The sequence below is a fragment of the Phalacrocorax aristotelis genome, chromosome 12 (genome assembly GCF_949628215.1).
Source record: "Phalacrocorax aristotelis chromosome 12, bGulAri2.1, whole genome shotgun sequence".
In the NCBI taxonomy this organism is placed as follows: domain Eukaryota; kingdom Metazoa; phylum Chordata; class Aves; order Suliformes; family Phalacrocoracidae; genus Phalacrocorax; species Phalacrocorax aristotelis.
Genome location: NC_134287.1, coordinates 17,662,394 through 17,669,121, shown reverse-complemented (window position 1 = coordinate 17,669,121; position 6,728 = coordinate 17,662,394). Strand labels below are relative to the sequence as shown.

The 6,728-nt window shown below is 38.7% G+C and overlaps 1 long non-coding RNA gene across 1 annotated transcript in view; it reads right to left on the bottom strand.

Moving 5' to 3' along the window:
• Positions 1-115: 115 nt before the first annotated feature.
• The window catches only part of LOC142063679 (uncharacterized), a 49,853-nt gene continuing 43,240 nt past the window's right edge, over positions 116-6,728 (bottom strand). Inside the window, exon 6 of the long non-coding RNA XR_012662825.1 lies at positions 116-4,469. This is a non-coding gene — a long non-coding RNA (uncharacterized LOC142063679). The remainder of the gene's footprint in view (positions 4,470-6,728) is intronic.

Here is a 6,728-nt window from a genome sequence, read left to right as displayed (position 1 = left end):
ATTCTTGGAACACCTAAAAAAAAATCAGATTTTCCTCTTCTGATAAGAAAAATATTATCTCCAATATGAGATTTTATTTTAATAAAATCTATGAAATGTACAAACTGGAGTAGTTTAGTTAAAATCAGGACAATGGGAAGAGTTTCCATTTAGGCAGAAATGTTCATGGCTCAAACTGAATTAAATACATATTAATTACTGAAACATATAAGTTCAAATAATGTTGCAACCAGAAAGAAAAGTATTGACAGAAAGAAATTGAGAGAAGTTATTAGGACAGATAATTAATTATTTTTGTGTCACTGTGCCATCAGCAGTTTTTCAGGTGACTATAAATCTAAAATGGTTCATTGTGTTCCGAGAATGTGGAATTATACCTCACCCTCGTGGCCCATCCAGGAGTGGTATTGGTTAGTCTGGCCTCTTTTAGTACTAGTGAATTCTCCACCCTGAACTGAACACTTTTACCCCAGCAAAGATTTTCAAAAACTTATTTTTCATTCCCAAAATTTTGATTTAAACCTAGCAATAAGAAAATTTCAAACCCGCTTTGAAATCCAGAAATAATCATCAGCTAAATTACTATAACATTTGTAAACAGCACCTATGGCACAAAGAGTCGAGACTGGATAAAACATCTGGCCCATTTATTTGGTTAATTCTAGTATAATTTAAACAATAACAGTTCTTCCATTTGAGACCTTATTTCCCTGAGCAACACTTCATATTCCTGCTGATGGTTGTCAGAAGAGATTGGCAATGCAAAGTGCCCCTATTCCCACAGCTCAGGAGCTCAGCAGGACTAATGAGCAGCGTCATGTCTTATCAGCAAAGCTCTAGCACAAGCTGTTTTTAGACCTTTACAATTAGTCATGAAGTACTTACAGCAAAATGTACATGAGACGAATGCATATGCTAGGCTTTTCAAAGGAGGTGAAGGGATTAGAGACAGCTCATAGGAAGCTGGTGCCTACGGCCCTGTAGTTTCCCTTAAAAATCCCAGCAAAACATATTTCTGTTAATTCTCTAAGAAAGAGGAGTAGGGCCTCGACATTGCTGGTGTCTTTCCAGTCAAGCACCCAACTCCTCTGGGGCCTTTTAGCATTGTAGCTTTGGAGCCAACTAAAAAACCACTTACTGAATCCATGCCAAGTGGAAAACAGGACAAACAGCCTTCTGAGAGCACAGAAAACGTAGATGAGATGGCAAAAAGTAAATGAGAAGAATGATAGTCCTGGTTTATTCTGAAGTGGAGCTTATATAAAATAAATAGTGATGAGATTGCTTTCCACGAGAGAGAGACACTGCAAAAGAAAGAACATTTATACATTAAATATCTGGAGTTAGCACTTTCAGTTATACTGGAAACTCCAAAGTTTCCAAGGCATCTTGTGGTAGACTGTACAAATGCCTAAGAAAGAGTAAAGGTGTCTTGGATCAGGCAGCACCCAATATATTTATGCAGCCTTCATGGGAAGGGACGTGTTTATTCAAGCTGCTAGCCAATATTATATGTGCTAGAGGCTGTTAAGGAAGGGAAAGAATTTATTATTTGTTACAGTACAATGTTATATATATTTTAAAAAACCACCTAAGAAAAATGGATTATAAGAAATTTCAAGCCAGGCTTTCACAAACTGGAGAAGCAATAGGGGAGAAGAGAAATGGTGGGGACAGAGGGAGGAAAGTCCTTAACATCGGACTCATACTTCACAGAAACTCATAATGGATTCAGTGGGATGCAGCAATCAGGCCCTACGGCGAGGTGCGCTCCCATGGCGGTTACACTGCAAGTCTCAGCTTCCCGCTCTTTCCAGCACTAGGGGTGCCTCTGTCCTTGCACGCCCATGGTTATGCTGTGCAACGGGGCTCAGAGAGCCAACCTAGCTAACCTCCAAATATTTATTCTTATGGATTAGATTTCACCCAGGCGAATTCCCGGAATCAATGAACAGCAAGTCTGTAGGTATTTTTGAAAATAATATCTATATATTTCTCTAAGAATGTGACATCTCATTGTTAACTCCAAAACATACATAACTGAAAACTCCATGATGTTGTGTGTTTGAGAAATTGCAGAGTAATACTGCTAGATTCTGCAGTGACTCAGAAAGGCACATTTTAATCCAGAGCCTACTCGCTCTAAACCTTGGAGTTTTATCTCCTTGCTAGTCTGACTTACTTTTCACTATTGAAGTATAACATGTGTAAGGGGCTCATATAATCTGCTTGAAGGAATTATTACCATACTTAAAGCAAATTGTTTTGTAGGCATCATGTTTTTAGTTTTGTAATAAATCTAGAGTTTCTTTGTCTTGCTTTGTTTTGTTTCGTTTCCATGCATAACATCTACTCATTGGCTTTTTTCCCCAGATATTTGAATACTTAATATTTTCAAAGGAAGAGGTTTTGTTTGCTTAAGTATAAATATACTTATATAAATTTTCACACCTCAAAACACAGAGAGAAAGACAGGCAAATGAGAGAGAGCAAAGAGAAAATGAGGGGAGCAGACTAAAGACAAGCTTTACCTGTTTGAGTCAATGCTGCTCTTTAACTTGCATTTGTGATGATTTCAAGGGAGCTTGAGAACACGGTTCTCAACTAATACTTGGAGATATAGTATATATGCATAAATATATAAATAATATATTGGATGTATATAAATACATCCAACTATCTGGCAGATGATTTTGTGGACATGGTGGTCCAGTCCCACACAGCCTGTCCCACTGTCTCCCTCACCTGGCCACAGCCAGTGGCAATCATAGAGGAGGGTCTTGCAGCGCGTCAGTCCATTGAGTCTGGGTCTTTTTTACAGTAAATGTGGAAATTCCCTTGGAAATAGTTTCAACATAAAGGAAAAAATCAAGTTTTTAACAAAAGTATTCCTGTCACTTCATCATCATGACAAACAAGGAAGGGGGGATACTTTTTCCTTGCCCCTTTTCTATAAATTATTTTACACTCTGGTCCTAAACTGTTTGCCCAAATTCCAGGGACTGGATCCTTACCAGCCCCATGGAGAGTAACAGTCATGCTGGCAAAAGAGTTTTGGTTGATCTTACATTGATGGAGGCGATGGAGACTGTAAGAAATTAAATAGGTATTCAGCAAATACCAGCAATGTGAAGAAGAAAGGATTTTGATGCAGGCTGTGTTCAGATGTTTAGCTGCGGCGTGACGTATACATTGCTTCACACAGCAGTTTGCACTTTATCATGGGGAAGCTGAATCCTTTGGGTTTCTTTTCTTAGGCAAGCAAAATCTTGCTGTATTATTCTTAAGACAGCAGTTCCTCCCACCGGAAAAGCCCAGAGCTTTAATTCTTGTGATCTAACCACTTGGCTTCCCTGCTCAAGCAATTTATTTATTTGCTATTGTAACTCAGTAAAAACAGAAATTACAATAAAATCTTCAAAACATTTAATACAGTGGATTTTGGAGTTACATAGACGGAGCTCTTGGGAGACCTTTAGCTTCATGGAAGTATTTTGCATCTGAACGAATTTAAAAACAAATCTATGAATGGATTCTGTTTTCCATAATTCAAGCACAGAACACTTAACACCTCCTAGCTTTGTGCTTTGTGTAAGTATATCAGCTGCTGCCAATATTGTTTAATCTGTATGTGTATTACCTTGTATTTACCATCTGTTCCTTGAATGGAACTTCTGTAATAGATTATGTTTAACATTAATTTGATGAAGAAAAATGGACCTGTAATTATGTGTTCTAGTAAAATGTTGTCTCAGCTCTATCTTTAGTGTCATATACAGCAGGTGGGAAATGGCAAGGGATTTTGTGGTGGTGCCTCAGCAGCCAAACTGAGTCATGGCTAGGCCCTCTGGAAGGTCACTTTCTGAACCTGTCAGGATTATCTATTGCACTGCTGGGGTAAGCTGGTCCTGTTTCTAACACAAGGAAAAATTCAGTAGAATAGAACGTATTGGAATTCCTGAATGATGCCATATAAATACTGAATTGCTAACAGTTCAGTTAAATAGGATGTTTGTAATGAACACATCTGTTAATCTGGAGGATTCTGCTTGACAAATTCAAAGTTAGATGAGTGCATTTAAAGCTGTTCACAGCCCCGTGAGTACACAGAAACTGAGTGTCTGGTCATCAACCTATATCAGACGGTGAGCTGAGACTGGTTTCACTTGTGTCTGACACTACCATGCTGTTACACACCTTAAAAAGCTGATCAACCTTATTCACTTGGTAGACAGTGATACCAGGAAAAACAGGAGGTCACATTATAACTGGAACCAAATGTCACAAACCAGGATGCTATGTCTGTGCTCCACCATGGTAGGCTCTTGTGCTTTCACCTTCCTGAACACCTGTTGGCTCCAGCTCTCTGCCTCTTCCATTTCTCTGGCACACACTTGCAGCCAGACTCATTTGCAGTCCTCCTCTTCTGCTCAGTATCCTTTCCTCAGAGATCTCATGCCGATGTAGGACTTCAGGACTGGGAGAAGAAATTAAATAAATAAATAAAAACAAAGCCAAGATGTCATTATTATATCAAAGAGCCTTCTCCCATGTTTCTCCCTGTTTAATAGCTCTAGTTAAGCCCTTCAGCAACACCAGTTGTGGGAAAGCTCCACAGCCAATTGCATTCCACTTAGATCAACATAAGTGATATACAGCTATAGCAAAACAGTAGCACAGTCAGGTTATGTCTACCCAAATTCCTCTCTTCGCTTTGAGGCTGTGTCCTTCCAGGATCCTTTTTCTTCATCACCTTTCCTGTGTACAGTACCCTTCCATTTTACAAACTAAGACCTTAAAAAACAAACCAACAAAACTTTGAGGTAGATAGCCACCCCCTTTTTTCACAAGTAATTTCTAGTTTCCATTGTCGGCCAAAGACCTTTAATTAGTGGGTCAGTGTGCAATGAAATGGAACAGAAATCCCCGTTACACCTCACAATGACATAGGTCCTAAATACAGCATTAGGTCACTAAGAACAACCATTTTTTCTAGACAGAATAAAAATCTTGCTATTTTGCTGCTACTTCTGTCACAGATCCAGACTGAATTCAGTCTCTGAAACCTAGTAAAAGCTTTTCTTTAAGCTGTGCTCTCTGGCTGATATTATTTCCAGGATTTAACAAGGCCCATCCACGCCATGCAGTTGAGGAGTGTGCAGCAAGTCCTAAGGTAATAGTCACACGAGACACAAAGCCTTAGACACCAGCCGAAAGGAGCTATCTGACTAGTCTCAGCTCAGGTATCTGTGCACTGAAAGTCTCTGGCTCTGGGTTGTTAAATTATATCTCTATGTGTAGGGATACCTGGTGCGGTACAAAGCCAGAGCAGGGCTCTCCTGACGTATGCCTGTTTGCTCACAAGTCAGGATTTATAATTGCTAGAACCTGCTTCGTTAAGCCCTGAACGATCATCAGTCACACTGATGGATGATTCCACTACACAGACATAATGCTGGAAAAGCTGAATTGACTGTTATTTTATAAAAGAGGAAACCTGTTTCAAAAAATTAAACTGGGTTAAATGTCATGGATCTTAATGGGCTTCCAAAGTTTTAATATGTTACATTCTAGTTGGTATGGCATATGTTATAACTTAGAAGGATTAGCTCATCTAACTTCTGTCCAAAATCTTAATTTAAAATAGAATTTGTGGAGAACATTTATGGCCATAGTCAAAGTTGAACTGCTTTACAAAACCCTGCAGTGGCTGTCTGTGATAAAGGATCCAAATCCCTTCCACACCGCTGTGTGACACATAGATGAACTGGGAGCCTTGGGAAAAGCTTTCTTATCACATGCATATCCCATGCACTGCAATGAAATGGTGTATTTGTATCATCATATTAAAGGACGAATAGAGCAATCCCTAGGAACTCCCTTGCCAGACTTTTTTCTGAATGTTTAGGAAAGCTTCTGTTAGTCTTACACTGTAAAGCCTCACCAGAATATAAAAATACAGAACTGCCATGAGAATATGTCAAAATAACTAATAAATCAGCTACTCTCTTTTGAGGCAATATTGCAGCTGGAAAGGACAAAAATACAATGGTAGGTCCATATTTCCAAGTGATGCTTTTATTAAGATTTTTCAGTCTGAAATAATTATCTTCAGAAGGTTTTAGCAAAGAAAATGCTTAAGACATGAATAGTTGCTCATAACGCAACCCACTTGCATCAAATGAGACATCCCAAAACTTGGGAACCCTGAATCTATGGCAGCTTCCAAAGAACTCCAGCTTAGCAGTAGAGTCCCAAGTGTACATACATGAGAGTCCTTTGAAGACTAGCATGTCACATTGAGAGGGAAAAGCCTGGTTCATACATTGTTCTGAAATTTCTTCCATGCCTCGTAGAGAACACACAAACAAAAAGAAAGTAAAAATATACAAATGAATCTTCCAAGAAAATGTTGCAATGAAAGAAAATGACAAGGAATTTCCTTTGTTTGGAATAACAAATACAAAGAAAATCTCGGCAAACAAACCTCTTTCAGTAATGATATAAGTTCACAATGTAGGTCATGAGATCCTGAACCTTTACTTCCATTTTGGGAGGAATTACTGGAAGAAATTCCTCATAGCCCTAGTGAAGCCTGTTGTATTTGACAGTATGGCAAGGTCTACAGCTGACTATAGGATTAAAACAAAACACTATTGTATCTGCTTATTGTAGTGTCTTCAGGAGCAACAAGCTCGAGATCAAAAGCTGTAGCTTCACAGATAAAT